This window comes from Nuphar pumila, chromosome 8 (genome assembly GCF_984573655.1).
Source record: "Nuphar pumila chromosome 8, dmNupPumi1.hap1.1, whole genome shotgun sequence".
NCBI classification, from domain to species: Eukaryota; Viridiplantae; Streptophyta; class Magnoliopsida; order Nymphaeales; family Nymphaeaceae; genus Nuphar; species Nuphar pumila.
The window spans coordinates 76,265,362-76,284,607 of NC_143256.1; positions in this window are offsets into that span (position 1 = coordinate 76,265,362).

The following is a 19,246-nucleotide window of genomic DNA, read 5'->3' on the forward strand; positions in this document are numbered from 1 at the left end:
AGAACGAGCTCCCTCGAACTCTCCCTATAAAAAGAGTCTCTCGCAAGAGAAAATGATTGAAATTGGATATTGAGCCAATAGGCGGAATGAACATGACCTAGATTGGCAGATGTGACCCATAGGTCGAAAATGACTGAGATAGAATTGGTAACCCGAAGGTTTGAAATTGGGTGACCTAACGGTCGAAATTGAGAATTGGTTGACCCCAAGGTCGAAATTGGGAATTTGGTAAATGGAATTGAGAATTGGAAATTGGGTAACCCGGAGGTCAAAATTGAGGAATTGAATGATCCAAAGATTTAGATTGGAAATTGGTGGGCAAAAGGTCAAATTTGAGAAATTGACTGACCCTGGTGATCGAAGTGACTTGGATCAACATAGGAGCATAAATGGCTCGGGTCAGAGCTTGAATAAGGTAAAGAGATCATGAGTCGGAACCCGGATCAACAAAAGGGAATGAAGAGCTCGAGTCAAAGCTTGGATAAAGTAAAGAGATCGTGAGTCGGAACTCAGATCAACAAAGGAAAGATAATTTGAGAAAAGATCCGAGTCGGAACTAGGATCTTTCAAATGAAAGATAATTTAAAGAAAAACCCGAGTTGAAACTCAATTTTTCAAAGGAAAAATATAATTTAAAGGAAAACCTGAGTCAAAACTCGGTTTTTCAAAGGAAAAATATAATTTGAAAGAAAACCCGAGTCAAAACTCGGTTTTTCAAAGAAAATATAATTTTGAGAGAAAACTCGAGTCAGATTTCAGATCTTCAAAGGAAAAATAATTTGAAGGAAAACCCAAGTCGGAATTTGGTTTTTCAAAGGAAAAATAATTTGAGAGAAAACCCGAGTCGGAACTCAGTTTCTCAAAGGAAAATATAGACCAACTTAAAATTTGGATTTTGAAATGTACCAGTTCGAGCACTGGTTTTTTGAAATAATACCAGTTCGAGCACTGGATTTTGGTTCAGTATTAATGATTGTTTTTCAATTTTGAATAATAATTAGGAATTGTGATGGGACTTGTTTGTTGAAATCTCAATAATGACCCAAATTGATATTAATGTAGTTGAATGCAAATTGATGCACAAGTGTGTAAAATGAGGAATTTGTTTATCCTGCCTGCATATAGAACAAAAAATTTAAAATGCCCCATAGTAACTGGGGAAAGAAAGTTTGATCCTTATTGAAGAGAATTGGGGTATTACAAGGGAAGAATAGATGCTTCAAGTATAGAACTTTTTCAAGTGTCGAGCATTAATGGGATGTGGTAATTCTACCCCATCAACATTGATGAGCCGATATGACTTGCGGGGTAATGCTTCTTTGACTACATAGGGACCTTCCCAATTTGGCGACCATTTTCCACCGGAATGATGCTTGAGATAGGTCGTAGATCGAAGTACTAAATCATTGACTTTGAATCTCCTTTCGATGATAGATTTCGCATATTGTCTGGCTATTCTCTAGCGATAGGATTGAGCATGCTCTGTTGCTTTTAGCCTTCTCTCGTTGAGCAAGTCTAGTTGTACCAGTCGCTGCTGCTGGTATTGATCGAGAGGTAATTGTAGGAGTGATGCAAATTTCAAAGCGAGCTTCTAAACATGCAGAGGTAATACTACTTCTGTTTCGTAGACCAACTCTGATGGAGTAGCATTTGTTGGTGTGCGAATGGTGGTCCGATAGGCCCATAGTGCATCATGGATCTTCTCATGCCAGTCGCGGCCTGTTTCTACAGTTCGCTCCAAGATACGAATTAAAATCTTGTTGGTAGCTTCAGCCTGACCATTCCCTTGAGGATAATAGGGAGCAGAAAAATGATGATGGATTTTGAACTTTGAGCAGAATGTCTTCATCTTTTCATTCTTGAAATGACTGCCATTATCTGACACGATGCATGCGGTATGCCGAATCAGCAAAGGATGCTCTAGTGAATGAAAGAGACCACGTGTCGGCCTTCCACTGTGCGAAGAATGATAGCTTCTACCCACTTGGTGAAATATTCCATTGCGACGAGGAAGTATTTGTGGCCATTTGAAGCAGAGGGAGTGATGAGACCTACAACATCAAAGGCCCACATAGAAAATGGCCATGGAGAGACAAAGATTGTAAATATGTTGTTGGAGCATGAATAAAAGGTGCATGTATCTGACATTAGACACACTTCTTCACAAAATTGTAACAGTCTTGCTGCATGGTCTTTCAATAGTAACCAACTCTGATGATTTGCTTAACAAGGGTTTGGTAGCCGACGTAGCCACCACAAATGCCTTTGTGTGCTTCTCGCACGACTTCTTTGGCTTCGTCTTCGTCTAAGCATCTGGAATATTCTGAACTGAATCCACGACGATAGAGAACATTGGTCAGAATGAAATATCGAGTAGACATGCGCTGAATTGCTCGTTGCTCCTTTGAAAGTTCTGGAGGAAATTCATCAGTTTTTATGAAAGTTTTGATATTGTAATACCAAGGCTTTTTCTTTTGTTCAGCTTGGTTTACTTGTTCTATTGGAAGGAAGGCAGGTTGATCAAGTCTGCCAATTTCAAAAAATTGACAAGATTCTTCATTTTTGAATGCCATGATAGAGCCCAGGCTGGCTAGGCTATCGGCCACTTGATTAAAATCTCTCTTGATATGGAAGTGTTGAAATTCTTCAAACTTGCTGACAAGAGATGAACCGATTTTCTGATAAGGAAGCAGCTTTTGATCTTTTACTTGCCATTCGGCTCGAACTTGATTGACAACGAGTAATGAATTGTCGTAAGCATGCACTCTCTTGACATTGAAGTCTAGTAGAATCTTTAAACCTTGAGTCAGGGCTTCATACTCAGCCATATTGTGGGTGCATTGAAAATCTAACTTGAAAGAGAATGGGATCATCTCCTTCTCAGGAGTGATTAATAAGATCCCAATGCGTATTCCAACCATATTCTTGGAACCGTCGAAAAATAAATTCCAGATTGGATATTGTTGGATGTTGCAGATTTGCTCGTCTGGAAAATCATCTTCGGCTTTCACTTCTTCTGTCAAAGGAAAATCTGCAATTGCTTGTCCTTTGATTGATTGTTGTGAGACATATTCTAAGTCATACTGCATCAGTAAGACTTGCCATTTGGCGACTCGTCCACTGAGAAAAGGTTGCTCTAGGATGTACTTGAGAGGATTGAGTTTAGACAAGATTTTGACTTCAGATGCTAGTAGATAGTGTCTTAACTTTTGACACATCCATACTAGAGCTAGGCAGGTCTTCTCTATTTAAGAGTATTTCTTCTCATAGTCTATGAAAGTCTTACTAACATAATAAATGGCATGCTCTATCAGGCTGCCTTCTTTGTATTGCGCCAGGAATCCGCCGTATGCGACTTGATTGATTGAGATGTATAACAAAAGGGGTTTCCCTAATTCTAGCGATTTTAGGATAGGAGGATTGAGGAGATACTTCTTGATCTGATCGAACGATTGTCAACATTCTGGTCCCCATTCGAATTTCACTCCTTTTCTGAGTAAGTGATTGAAAGGTTCGCATCTCATTGCCAAGTTGAAAATAAATCGCCGAATTGATTGCATGCGTCCCTGAAGGCTACGCAATTCTTTAAGATTCATTGGAGTGGCATATCAATGATAGCCTTTGCTTTGGCTAGGTCAACTTCAATTCCCTTTTTGCTGACCAAAAAACCCAACAGTTTGCCTGATTCAACTCCAAAAACACACTTTTGGGGGTTAAGCCTTAACTTATAAAGAATGAGCCATTTAAACACTTGATCAAGGGCTTCAAGGCGATCTTCTTCCTCTTTGAATTTCACGAGGATATCATCAACGTATGAATCCATGATTTTGCGCATCTGATCGTGAAAAATGATGGTCATTGCCCGTTGATACGTTGCTCCAGCATTCTTGAGCCCAAATGGCATGACTGTATAGCAGAAAGTGCCCCAAGGCGTAGTAAAGGAAGTTTTTGATTGGTCACGAGCGGCCAACTTGATCTGATTGTAGCCAGAATATCCATCCATAAAAGAGAACATGACATGTTCTGTCGTGCTGTCGATTAGGAGATCAATGCTTGGAAGTGGATAATCATCTTTCAGAGTTGCTTTATTGAGGTCTCTGAAGTTTATGCAAATCCTCACTTTGCCACTTTTCTTTAGAACAACGACAATATTGGTTAACCAATCTGGGTAGTCAATAGTTCGAATGAATCCTGCTTTGAGCAAATCTTTAAGTCCTTCGTTGACTTGTTGTTCTATTCTGGGATCCATTTTCCTCAATTTCTGCTTAACTGGCTTAGCATCTGGCTTTAAAACGAGGAAGTGTTCGACCAATTTGGGGTCTAAGCCCGTCATATCTTCAAATGTCCATGCAAACACTTCTTTATGTTTCTTAAGAAAACTAGTGAGCCTTTCCTTCTCTTGCGGACTTAGACTGGTACCGATCTTTAGAATCTTGGGATTGTCTTCTGAACCTATACTGACATCTTCAGTCGGATCTTGTACTAGAGTAGATGGTTCATCTCGCTTCTAAACTGAGGCGAACTCTGGTAATTCCTGAAGAGACTAATCAAATTCTGCATAATCATCTGATTGCTTTGCGACATTGCCATCTTTTGTGCTTGCTTTGACTCAGTGAATTACTGTCATTTTCTGGAAAGCCTTTGGATTGAGAACGAGCTTCTTGATTGTTCGGGAAGACATTCTGAATTTTTTGGAGAAGAAATTTGGTTCAGGTAAAATCACCCATCATAAGACAAACAACATTTGAAAAGAACTATGCATAAGTGACATTGGAATTATAAAATGAGGAGATAGAGAAGGTAAATAGATGGCATCCAGATAAACAAAGAAACTTGAAATTTTATTGATTTTGAATTGATCAAAGACATTGATAGAATGAGACATTTATTTTGAAAATAAAAGAAAGGAAATAACAAATGGTTCTCAATGTGCCCCTTTAACAAAAACAGTCTTCTTTGGTGAGCTTCCGCCAGAGAACCCTTGTCCTGCTCTGTGAGGACGATGCTTTTGAGTCATTAGATCGATGTGGCCATCTTCATTTTTACCCAGTCTGTAACGCCCCGGATTTCCAAAACAAAGCTAAGTTAAAATTTTCATGAATTTCTTTTTTTTTCTTTGCAGCGGAACTTAGAAAAGCTTTTAGCAGCGGAATAAGACGATAATGAGTCGTCGGTTTTAGAAAACTCCGAGCACATTGCAGGTATGTGGCCAAGCAACTCATTGACCACCAAAGTATTCCATTTTATCGAAAACATATGTTTATTACAACACTACTGCTTAGAAAAGCAGTGAAGGTTCAATAAAAAGGAAGCAGTACAACTCTGTCTAGAGAAACCCTGGAACTCGATGCCGCCTTGCTCCGCATATCGCAACGCAGGTCCAACACCTGAAATCCCCATTAAACGGGGTCAGAACCACAGATGGTCTGGTAAGCATGCAGTCATACATCCATTCAACTCAAGTACGATAATGACCACTCAGGGTCGCAATGCGCAATAACGACGCTCAAGCCTCCAAGTCTTAGCGTATATCGTAGAAGCCTCCTCAGGGCTATGAGTTGAACATCCGCTCAAGTCTTCATGACTTAGAGCAAGCCTTTTCAGGGCTGTGATTGAATAACCGCTTAAGTCTCCACGACTTAGCCATGACCTCTTTCGGGTCTCAAAGTGATGTCTAGCTCAAGTCTTCATACTTGGCACATCTGTATCCCACGCATCTAAGGACAACTCCTCGAGCTTCGCTTAGTCGTGCGGATACAACACGGGTCTTTGCCCAGTCGGTCCAGTAGTATACCGAACATGACACCTTCACAAAGGTTATGCAGGACTGACTCAACACGTCATCCACTCATACATTCAAAGCATCGCTGTACCTAAAACTAATGCATTGTTTGATAATTAACCGCTCCCGCCTTTGGTACGCAGGTAGAGCTATTGTCCGGGCATCAACGCGACGTTCTGGGGGTTGATTATTCTATGTATTTTAGATACCCCAGAGGCCTGTTGACCCTATCCATAGTAGGGCAGTGTGTTTCAACTGAGAGAATCCTACTAGGCCCATATTCGGATGCATCCTCTACTTGCAGTAGTTGGGTTCAATCCTTAGATCTTAAGGATAACCACGACCCCAAAACCCATGAGTGACTGAGGCCATCGTGGACTCTATCAGGTCCAAAGTAAAATACATGTCACTCAAGGCTGTACCATCACTGTCATTCCACAGTGAGCATAATTCCTGAAGGGGTCTGCCAGTCTTACAATTACTTGGACAGAATCTGCATGCCATTTAAGCAGCCCGTGCTTTCAGCACTACGGGAGTATGTACCCGACCCCATTCAGTCTTCCCCAACACAGTCATTACTGAGGGGGTACCCCTAACACGATCTTCAACCGCGGGGTATGTGCGACCTTAAGTCTTATTCATATGCATGCAGAACACTGCTCTTTGGCACTTCGGCCACCACGAGCATCACACCTCTTTGGGTGGAAACAACACACTCTGGCTCTTCGGCCCTTACGAGTCTGGTTGTGTAACCGTTCTCAATGAGCATGCATATGACTCGATCTAAATAGATCGGCTACTCGGCGTATTTTTACGGAACGAGTCCAAACCTAGCCAAGGCGCAACCTCTACTCCGGCTCAGCGGCCCTTACGAGCAAGGTGCCCTTGCAGGCACAAGGATACGAGCCGATCTGGCATCGTTCCATCAACGGACATCATTATGCCGTTCCATTGGTTCCGGCAGCTCTTTTGCCAACCATTTCGTCAGCACCTCCCCTGCTCTACTGGCAGTGGTGCGACGAACCCTTCTACGTTGTAGGGGGCAAACCATGAACTGGGTAGCACTCTGCTATATGTCAGAGTATCCTGCTACGTTCTTTCTGAGCTATTCTTAGCTTCTTCAGAAATTTCAGCAGCACTTCCTCTCTTTTACGGAGAAAGCGTGCGTTTCTTTTGTCCATTTCAGCGGCATCTCCCCTCTTTGGTAGGAAATCGCCACGCTTAATTCGGGAAATGGATGCGCACCGTTGTGCGTACTTTGCATCCATCAAGGTTGCAGGAACCCTTGGCCATAGCCAGGCCATACGTAATTGACTTAGTTTTTACGTAAAGAGCATTTTGCCAAAAAGTTGAAGCCTTTCCAATAGGGGCTTCATTCGTCAAGCAGAATCTTAAACGAGGAGCGGTCAAGGAATCGCATGGGCGATTTGGAGTTGATCTCCATTTGAACGCTCATTTATGCGCTATATATGTAGTATAAGCAGAAGCCTGTGCTTTATACAGCGGCGGCGTAAAGAAATGCATATACTATTGTTCAGGGTGTGTAACTGAACAAAATATTCTACATTTATAACAAAGCAGAAGCCTTGGCATCGTTCGACGCGACAGTGTAAGTAAATACATTGCAGAAAGCAGGAGCCTTGGCATCGTTCGACGCGACGGCATAAGTAAATGCATAATCGGAAGTGCAGTAATCGGAAGTGCAAAAAACAGGGAGCCTTGGCATCATACGACGCGACGGCAAAGGTAAATTACATAGCCTGTGCGATATAAGACGCGTCGGCAGAATCAGCAGATATACACCTAGATCCGTATCCAACGATAGTTACGAGGCGAGCGGGTGAACACCGAAGTGTTCTGAAGGGCTCAACCAAGAACTAGGGCGAGATACCATTTTAAAAACGCATATACTGCGTGTTTGAACATAGATATATCCGACGATAGTTACGAGACGAGCGGGTGAACACCGAAGTGTCCAAAAAGGGCTCAATCAAGAACTAAAGCAAGATACTACTTCAGAAAGTATATTCTATATACAAACAATCAAATACTTGAGAGAGATGGATCAACGAAGCGAACTTACTTCAAATCGTGGAAGAAACGGCTCTGAGTTGCTTCTTTGGCTTCGAGCCTTCCTTCGAGAGGTCAGACTAAGTCAGATGAAGCTGACTTAGTTGAGAAAGAGGTAGAGCAGGTCAAGCTACTCAACCTAAGTGGTTTGAACCAAACAGGGTTCGATCCAAGTCAACTGGGTTCAGCAGGTTCGAACTCAGCTCAAGTAGGCTAAGTCTGGGTTCAGAAACCCAAACCAGAATGAGGACCAAAAAGGACTTTGACTTTGAATTTAAACCCAACTAGGTTCAAGTCAAGTCAACTGGGTTTGGACCAGGTCAAGTGGGTTCAGACCCAGGTCAGGTGGGTTAGGACCAGGTCAGGCAGGCTCAGGCTAAGTCAGGCAGGCTCAGACCAGGTCAGGTGGGCTCAGGTGGGCTAGGCTAGGTAGGGGAGGTTTTAGGAAGTAGGAGAGAGAAAGAAGGCAGGAGAGAGTGGGGGGGGTCGATTTTTATGAGAAGAGAGAGAGTGGGGAGAGCTATTTATAGCCCAAGCCCACCTCCTCTTGGGTTTTTCCATGCCCATTCTACCCCCTTGGCTTCTTTTTAATTCCAAGAGGTTCCTTGGTGTGGGGCCCACTTGGATATTCCATGGGATATTTTTGTGGGTCCCACCAGATATTTTCTAAGGAATATTCCTGTGGGTCCCACCAATATTTCTGTGGGTCCCGCAATAATTTCGGGTTTTCGGTGATTTTTTTTCGAAAAATTCTGAGTACGCCATTCCCTTCGTATTGACGTAACTAAGAAAGTTGGCTCGCAGGAATCCTTTGATTTCATTCAGGTAGGAAGTTATGGCTTCCAGAGTGTTTGAGCATATATTCGCGATTCGACGAATATCCTAAGTATAACTGGCTCGCAGGAATTGATTCGTTTCGCATTCTGAGAAGAAATGCTATTTTTACCGGTAAATGCCTAATGAATTTTATTCAGATATTTTCTGAAAAATTGCGGGTCTTACATCATTACCCCCTTAAAGGAATTTCGTCCGCCAAATTCAGCTAAGAGTACAAGGTGAAGAGTTCAGGATATTTATCCCGCATATCCGATTCAGGCTCCCAAGTGCAATCATCGATTCCATGATGCTACCACCTCACTTTAACAAGTGGAATGACCTTCGTTCTTAGCACTTGCTCCCGTCGGTCCATGATCTCCACTGGCCTTTCTTCTACTGTCATATCTTCTCGGATGTCAATGTCTTCATGTTGAATGATGTGAGAAGGATCATGAACGTACTTTCTAAGCATTGATACGTGAAATACATCATGTATTTGCGCGTATTGTGGTGGCAATGCTACTCGGTAGGCAGTCTCTCCGATTCGGCTCAAAACTTCGAAGGGACCAACGAATCTGGGGCTGAGCTTCCCCTTCTTTCCAAAACGAAACACACTTTTGGTTGGAGAGACCTTGATAAAAACCTTATCTCCAACCGCAAAAGTGAGTTCCCTACGCCGCTGATCGGCGTAGCTCTTCTGTCGACTCTGAGCAGTCAGTAGCTTCTTTCTGATCATGTGGACCTGCTCAGTATAATGCTGCAACACAATGGGCGAGTCCAAGGTTCACTCACCCACTTCACCCCAATGGATTGGTGATCGACAGGGTCGCCCGTACAAGGCTTCATACGGCGCCATCCCAATGCTAGCGTGGTGGCTATTATTATAAGCAAATTCAGCCAACGCTAGGTGGGAATCCCAATCACCTTTCCATTCCAGCATACAGGCTCTTAGCATATCTTCAAGAGTCTGTATGGTTCGTTCTGATTGCCCATCTGTTTGGGGATGGAATGCTGTACTGAACTTGAGTTTCGTCCCCAGGGCTTTCTGAAGCTGCTCCCAAAAGTGAGAGGTGAACTTCGGGTCACGATCGGATATGATCGAAATCGGCACTCCATGGAGTCTAACGATTTTCCGAATGTAGATCTCCGCCAATCGTTCAGTTGAGTATCGAGTGTTGATTGGCAGGAAGTGAGCAGACTTGGTGAGTTTGTCCACGATCACCCATATTGAGTCATGTTGTCTCTTGGATCGAGGCAATCCAACGATGAAATCCATCGTAATGCCTTCCCATTTCCATTCTGGAATCTCGATCCGTTGCATCTTTCCACCAGGACGCTGATGTTCGATCTTAACTTGCTGGCAGATCAAACACTTCGAGACAAACGTAGCCACATCACGCTTCATACCCTTCCACCAGTACTTTCTCTGCAAATCTCGGAACATCTTCGTACCTCCAGGGTGAATGGTGTACTTGCTATTATGAGCCTCCTGGAGTACTTCCTGTCTTAGCTCAGGGTTATTTGGAACCCAAATCCTTTCTTCCATCCATATTCCTCCATCTTCTTTCAAATGGAAGAAAATGTCATCTTTTTCAGCACGAGCTTTCAATTCCAAGTACTGGGGATCCTTGAACTGTTCGGCTACGATGCGATCGAGGAACTCAATGTGGATCGTCAAACATGACATTTGGATTCTGCCAGATTCAGCCAAAAATGGCTTTCAGTTGACGAAATCCTCCATCAACTTCCATTGTCCGGTTAGGCTGGCCAGAGTGCCAACAGTCTTGCGACTAAGGGCATCTGCTACAACATTCGCCTTTCCAGGGTGATAGGAAAGCGTGAATTCATAGTCTTTGAGGAATTCCAGCCATCGCCGTTGCCGCATATTGAGTTCTTTTTGAGAAAAGAGGTATTTTAGGCTTTTATGGTCCGACATGACCTCAAATTTCTCTCCATAAAGGTAGTGTCGCCAAATTTTAAGTGCGAACACTACCGCGGCAAGCTCAAGATTGTGGGTTGGATAATTTTTCTCATGAACTCTCAACTGTCGTGATGCATAGGCGATTACTTTGCCATGCTGCATCAACACACAACCCAGACTTGTTCCTGAGGCATCGGTATATGCCATGAAGTCTCCCTGACCAGAAGGTAAGGTAAGGACAGGGGCAGTGGTAAGCCTCTGTTTGAGAACCTCAAAGCACTCCTTACACTGGTCAGTCCATTCAAACTTGACTCCCTTTTTAAGTAATTTCGTCATCGGTACGGTGATTCAGGAGAAGTCTTGTATGAACTTCCGATAATATCCGGCAAGTCCAAGGAAGCTACGGACCTCAGTAATATTTTCTGGCAGCTTCCAGTCCATCACAGCTTCCACCTTTGCAGGATCCACTGCGATTCCATCTTTTGAGATCACATGACCAAGGAACATCACTTTGTCTAGCCAGAATTCACATTTTGAAAACTTAGCATAGAGTTGGTTATCTTAAAGGGTTTTCAAGACGATTTTCAAGTGCTCTACGTGTTGTTCCTTGTTCTCAGAATATACGAGAATGTCATCAATAAAGACGATGACAAAGCTATCCAAATATGGTCTGAATATCCGGTTCATTAGATCCATAAAGGCAGCAGGCGCATTAGTGAGTCCGAAGGGCATTACTACGAACTCATAATGGCCATATCTCGTTCTGAAGGCGGTCTTAGGTATATCCTCTTCCTTTACTCTGAGTTGATGGTATCCTGACCTGAGGTCGATCTTGGAGAACACCCTCGCTGTTCTGAGTTGATCGAATAAGTCCTCAATCCGAGGCAACGGGTACTTATTTTTAACAGTTGCCTGGTTAAGCATCCGATAATCGATGCATAACCGAAGGGATCCATCCTTCTTCTTTACAAACAGCACTGGGGCTCCCCACGGTGACACACTAGGACGGATGAACCCTTGTTCCATCAGTTCTTCCAACTGACACTTCAACTCACTGAGTTCAGCTGGCGCCATTCGATACGGGGCTTTGGATATCGGCGCTGTTCCAGGTAAGGATTGAATTCCAAATTCAACCTCACGAAGTGGCGGAAGTCCTGGCAATTCCTCAGGAAATACATTGGGAAACTCCCGTACCACTTCTAAACTCTCAAGGGGTTGGTCGTTGGATTTTTCCACCGAGAGACTCAACAAGAAGGCCACACAACCCTTCCTAAGGTATTTTTGTACCTTAAGTGCTGATATGAGCCTTTTCTGTGGAACAGGTTTTGATAACCGGTATTCCATCTTAGGCAATCCGGGTCGAGATAGAATTACTCTGCCCTCGCGGCACAGAATCTTGGCATTATTCTGAGCCAACCAATTCATTCCCAGAATGACATCGTACTGTATCATATCGATCAGGATGGCGTCAGTAGGCAAGTGTTGCCCTGCTATCTCAATATCCAAATTTTTCACACACCGGATACATTTGGTGCGTGAACCCAACGGGTTATACACTTCGATCATTTTATCAATCGGTTGCACCGAAGCGTGGAGTTGTTTGGTGAAATCGTCAGAGATAAACGTATGAGTAGCACCACAATCAAGCAAGACGTAAGCTGCATGTCCATTAACAGGTACGGTGCCTTCAATCAGGTCACCATTTTCGACTTGTTCAGTCGTTACAGCGTATACACGACCTGCAGCAGGCCTTTGTTCTATTCTAGGTGGAGGTCGTTGAAACTGAGAACGTTGTGGTGCTGGTCGAGAGGGTCCGGCAGATCCGGCATTACTCCTCTGTTCATCTGCAGCCTTCTTGGCGCAATCCCTTATAAAGTGGCCCATCTTGCCACAATACAAGCACCCACCAATGTCACGAGGACATGACTTTCCAGGGTGGTTCATACGACATCTTGGGCAGCTGAAGTTGGACTGCTGACCATTCGGAGTTGGGTTTTGTCTTGGCCTCACGACTTGCTGAGTGTTGTTCCCTCCTTGGAACTTCTTCTTTTGAAAGGGTTGTCGTGAACCCTGGCCACTTGGGAACGTCCTTTTACGATTCCCACCATTCACTATGGGCTTCTTTGCTACGATCACTTTAGATCGTGCCCAGTCCTCTTGGATTTTTGAAGCTGCTGCTACCGCAGCCTGAAAAGTCGAAGGCATGCTTGTTATCACTCGAGATCGCAGCCCTTCGCGCAGACCATTCACATATTTGTCGGCCCTTTCTTGGTCTGTTTCGAACAATCGAGAGCAGTAGCGCTCTAGATTCTGAAATTTGGTGGTATAGTCCATTAGACTCATACCACCCTGTTCCAACTCCAGAAACTCCATCTTTTTCTTGTTTCTGGAATGCAACGGGAAGTAGTTATCCATAAAAGTCCTCCGAAAGTCAGTCCAAGGAATGACTTCGACTTGTGAGAACTGGATAAGTTTAGTGGTATCCCACCACTTTCGTGCATTGTCTTTCAACCGATACGTGCCAAAGTTAGTCTTCTTTTCCTCTGGTACTCCCAGTACTAAGAAGGCACGTTCTGTCTCTTCGATCCAACTCTCCGCGAGCTCAGGATCGGCTCTGCCAATGAAAACTGGCGAGTCAAGCTTGAGGAACTTCTCATAAGTCACTCCTCCCATGTGCTCGTTTCGTGGTGCGACTGGTTCTGGCCTCGTTTCACGGATGACTGTAACCAGGTTGTTGAGTGTCTCCAACAGGAATCCTTGCGTATGGGACTCCTCGCTTGGTATGGTTCTCCTCGTCGTAGGAGCCATTTATCTATGCACACACAAGCACTTGTTTTTAGTTTCTCAATGTATATATGGAAGTAAAAGCTTTATTTACTTAATATACATCATATTTACACAAACATCGCCTTAAACAAAAATGTCATGCCGCACTGGCAGACTTTAGGCGTTGAGAAACTATATACATGAGTCTACTGACTCCAAAACATCACCAGTCTCTTTAAGACTTGGATTTCTTTGATGAAGACGAACTCCAAAAGGTCCATCTATTGCCACATGGCCTTGGTGCAGGCACTACTAGCTTTGGCTTGGGCGGCACTTCCGCACTAGCAAGCGAATATTGGGGATATATGAGGGACTCTAGTCCACTTTCCCAGTCAGCAAGATCAAGACTTTGGGAGTCTGGAATAATGATTGGCGAACAGAAAGAATCCCCTCTTTTGTTCCTGCCATTTAAGCTCGGCATATGTGATGCCGGATGGTAGCTTGGCGAGTGATAGACCTCCGCAGGGAAGTTCAAATCAAAATCCCTCAGCCTTGGTAATTCATCAAAAGATGTTGGGGTATGGTTGCTCCCAACACTAGAGTGATGTGGTCCACTGACACGCGAAGTCTCATCCCTGAGACCCTTTGAAGCCCGCCGACCCATATCGGCGGTATATTTCCTTTGGCATTCGTTGGCGGAATGCCCATCTTCGCCACAGTATTGGCAGTCTTGGACTTCATACGGGCATATCCACTCATCGTGCATGACCTTGCAGCGATAGCAGTATCCACGCGAGTCATGAGTTGCCATCTATACAAAGATGCACCCAGATCAGAACAAAAGTATAAAAACATATACTTACAGTGCGATATCGGGACCATGACGGATCTTGAACCAGGTTTCTCAGACTCATGCTCTGATACCATTTCTGTAACGCCCCGGATTTCCAAAACAAAGCTAAGTTAAAATTTTCATGAATTTCTTTTTTTTTTCTTTGCAGCGGAACTTAGAAAAGCTTTTAGCAGCGGAATAAGACGATAATGAGTCGTCGGTTTTAGAAAACTCTGAGCACGTTGCAGGTATGTGGCCAAGCAACTCATTGACCACCAAAGTGTTCCATTTTATCGAAAACGTATGTTTATTACAACACTACTGCTTAGAAAAGCAGTGAAGGTTCAATAAAAAGGAAGCAGTACAACTCTGTCTAGAGAAACCCTGGAACTCGATGCCGCCTTGCTCCGCATATCGCCACGCAGGTCCAACACCTGAAATCCCCATTAAACAGGGTCAGAACCACTGATGGTCTGGTAAGCATGCAGTCATACATCCATTCAACTCAAGTACGATAATGACCACTCAGGGTCGCAATGCGCAATAACGACGCTCAAGCCTCCAAGTCTTAGCGTATATCGTAGGAGCCTCCTCAGGGCTATGAGTTGAACATCCGCTCAAGTCTTCATGACTTAGAGCAAGCCTTTTCAGGGCTGTGATTGAATAACCGCTTAAGTCTCCACGACTTAGCCATGACCTCTTTCGGGTCTCAAAGTGATGTCTAGCTCAAGTCTTCATACTTGGCACATCTGTATCCCACGCATCTAAGGACAACTCCTCGAGCTTCGCTTAGTCGTGTAGATACAACACGGGTCTTTGCCCAGTCGGTCCAGTAGTATACCGAACATGACACCTTCACAAAGGTTATGCAGGACTGACTCAACACGTCATCCACTCATACATTCAAAGCATCGTTGTACCTAAAACTAATGCATTGTTTGATAATTAACCGCTCCCGCCTTTGGTACGCAGGTAGAGCTATTGTCCGGGCATCAACGCGACGTTCTGGGGGTTGATTATTCTATGTATTTTAGATACCCCAGAGGCTTGTTGACCCTATCCATAGTAGGGCAGTGTGTTTCAACTGAGAGAATCCTACTAGGCCCATATTCGGATGCATCCTCTACTTGCAGTAGTTGGGTTCAATCCTTAGATCTTAAGGATAACCACGACCCCAAAACCCATGAGTGACTGAGGCCATCGTGGACTCTATCAGGTCCAAAGTAAAATACATGTCACTCAAGGCTGTACCATCACTGTCATTCCACAGTGAGCATAATTCCTGAAGGGGTTTGCCAGTCTTACAATTACTTGGATAGAATTTGCATGCCATTTAGGCAGCCCGTGCTTTCAGCACTACGGGAGTATGTACCCGACCCCATTCAGTCTTCCCTAACACAGTCATTACTGAGGGGGTACCCCTAACACGATCTTCAACCGCGGGGTATGTGCGACCTTAAGTCTTATTCATATGCATGCAGAACACCGCTCTTTGGCACTTCGGCCACCACGAGCATCACACCTCTTTGGGTGGAAACAACACACTCTGGCTCTTCGGCCCTTACGAGTCTGGTTGTGTAACCGTTCTCAATGAGCATGCATATGACTCGATCTAAATAGATCGGCTACTCGGCGTATTTTTACGCAACGAGTCCAAACCTAGCCAAGGCGCAACCTCTACTCCGGCTCAGCGGCCCTTACGAGCAAGGTGCCCTTGCAGGCACAAGGATACGAGCCGATCTGGCATCGTTCCATCAACAGACATCATTATGACGTTCCATTGGTTCCGGCAGCTCTTCTGCCAACCATTTCGTCAGCACCTCCTCTGCTCTACTGGCAGTGGTGCGACGAACCCTTCTACATTGTAGGGGGCAAACCATGAACTGGGTAGCACTCTGCTATATGTCAGAGTATCCTGCTACGTTCTTTCTGAGCTATTCTTAGCTTCTTCAGAAATTTCAGCAGCACTTCCTCTCTTTTACGGAGAAAACGTGCGTTTCTTTTATCCATTTCAGCGGCATCTCCCCTCTTTGGTAGGAAATCGCCACGCTTAATTCAGGAAATGGATGCGCACCGTTGTGCGTACTTTGCATCCATCAAGGTTGCAGGAACCCTTGGCCATAGCCAGGCCATACGTAATTGACTTAGTTTTTACGTAAAGAGCATTTTGCCAAAAAGCTGAAGCCTTTCCAATAGGGGCTTCATTCGTCAAGCAGAATCTTGAACGAGGAGCGGTCAAGGAATCGCATGGGCGATTTGGAGTTGATCTCCATTTGAACGCTCATTTATGCGCTATATATGTAGTATAAGCAGAAGCTTGTGCTTTATACAGCGGCGGCGTAAAGAAATGCATATACTATTGTTCAGGGTGTGTAACTGAACGAAATATTCTACATATATAACAAAGCAGAAGCCTTGGCATCGTTCGACGAGACGGCGTAAGTAAATACATTGCATAAAAAAGGAGCCTTGGCATCGTTCGACGCGACGGCATAAGTAAATGCATAATCGGAAGTGCAGTAATCAGAAGTGCAGAAAACAGGGAGCCTTGGCATCATACGACGCGACGGCAAAGGTAAATTACATAGCCTGTGCGATATAAGACGCGTCGGCAGAATCAGCAGATATACACCTAGATCCGTATCCAACGATAGTTACGAGGCGAGCGGGTGAACACCGAAGTGTTCTGAAGGGCTCAACCAAGAACTAGGGCGAGATACCATTTTAAAAACGCATATACTGCGTGTTTGAACATAGATATATCCGACGATAGTTACGAGACGAGCGGGTGAACACTGAAGTGTCCAAAAAGGGCTCAATCAAGAACTAAAGCAAGATACTACTTCAGAAAGTATATTCTATATACAAACAATCAAATACTTGAGAGAGATGGATCAAAGAAGCGAACTTACTTCAAATCGTGGAAGAAACGGCTCTGAGTTGCTTCTTTGGCTTCGAGCCTTCCTTCGAGAGGTCAGACTAAGTCAGATGAAGCTGACTTAGTTGAGAAAGAGGTAGAGCAGGTCAACCTACTCAACCTAAGTGGTTTGAACCAAACAGGGTTCGATCCAAGTCAACTGGGTTCAGCAGGTTCGAACTCAGCTCAAGTAGGCTAAGTCTGGGTTCAGAAACCCAAACCAGAATCAGGACCAAAAAGGACTTTGACTTTGACTTTAAACCCAACTAGGTTCAAGTCAAGTCAACTGGGTTTGGACCAGGTCAAGTGGGTTCAGACCCAGGTCAGGTGGGTTAGGACCAGGTCAGGCAGGCTCAGGCTAAGTCAGGCAGGCTCAGACCAGGTCAGGTGGGCTCAGGTGGGCTAGGCTAGGTAGGGGAGGTTTTAGGAAGTAGGAGAGAGAAAGAAGGCAAGAGAGAGAGGGGGGGTCGATTTTTATGAGAAGAGAGAGAGTGGGGAGGGCTATTTATAGCGCAAGCCCACCTCCTCTTGGGTTTTTCCATGCCCATTCTACCCCCTTGGCTTCTTTTTAATTCCAAGAGGTTCCTTGGTGTGGGGCCCACTTGGATATTCCATGGGATATTTTTGTGGGTCCCACCAGATATTTTCTGAGGAATATTCCTGTGGGTCCCGCAAGAATTTCGGGTTTTCGGTGATTTTTTTCCGAAAAATTCTGAGTACGCCATTCCCTTCGTATTGACGTAACTAAGAAAGTTGGCTCGCAGGAATCCTTTGATTTCATTCAGGTAGGAAGTTATGGCTTCCAGAGTGTTTGAGCATATATTCGCGATTCGACGAATATCCTAAGTATAACTGGCTCGCAGGAATTGATTCGTTTCGCATTCTGAGAAGAAATGCTATTTTTACCGGTAAATGCCTCATGAATTTTATTCAGATATTTTCTGAAAAATTGCGGGTCTTACACAGTCCTTTAAAGGGTTGATAACCATGCTCCAGAAGTAAATCAAATCCCTTTCTTGCCTTCATGAACTGTGGGAACAACGGATGATCTTTGATAGTGCTGTAGTTGATCCGGCCCCCGATCTTGAAGAATTCAGGACCTCTCCATCGGGTCATGGCTACAGTGTGCAGAGATAATTATGAGGTTGTCTGAAGTATTTCTAGATTTTCTCCGAGACTGATTTCTTCACTTTCCCTGATGCTAGGGATATCTGTTGTAAATGACGATTGAGGGATCATGGGCTGCGGGAGCCTTTCTTCTGAGTCTTCTCCCAGTACTGTTGTAATCATTCCACCTTTGGACCATTTTACACATTGATGAAGGGTGGAATGTACTGTATTTGCATTGTGAATCCATGTTCTTCCGAGCAGCAAGTTGTAGGTGGGTGGCACATTGACTACATGAAAGAGGACGGAATGCACTGAGTAATTGATGAACACTTCCAGAAATATCTTGCCTTTAGCCGTTTGACCATGATTGTCAAATCCATATATGGTGATAGGATCTGGAATGTATTCTTCTTCCTTAATCTCTAGTGCCTTTGCTGTCATTTCAGGACATATGTTGAGGTTGCTGCCTCCATCAACCAGCACATGGGGCACTGTCATTCCTCTTACTCAAACGACAATGTACAAGGCATTGTTATGAAAGAAGTGTGGCTTTTGAAGGTCCTCATCCGAGAAGGTGATTGGCGCATTTGTCATGGCTGAGTTCACGATTTGTGCCATGTCTTCAGGTGTGGTACTGGGTTTGACTTTAATTTTTCTGAGCAAATCGTCCAGTACTTGTTGGTGCTTGTAGGAACTCTTGGCTAAGTCTAAAATTGAAACATTTGACAAAGCAGTCAGTGGTTTTTGCGTTCCCTTTTCTGGAATGGATTGAATAAAGTGTTTTGGGAACCCAGGAATTTGACTGGCTGCTGTAGGAAATACTCTAACTAGCTCTGCTGACACTTTCAGCTTACCAAAAGCTGAAATTATATCTATTTTCTTAGAAGTTGGAGCTGCTTGTCATAGCACTAATACCTGATGCTGAACTTGGAGATCTAAAAGGGAACACAACTTGATATATTCTTGAGGTAGGAATGGTTGTTCAGATATCACTGCTGTGGTGTGCGAAGGAAATGGTTGATTGAGAATGTC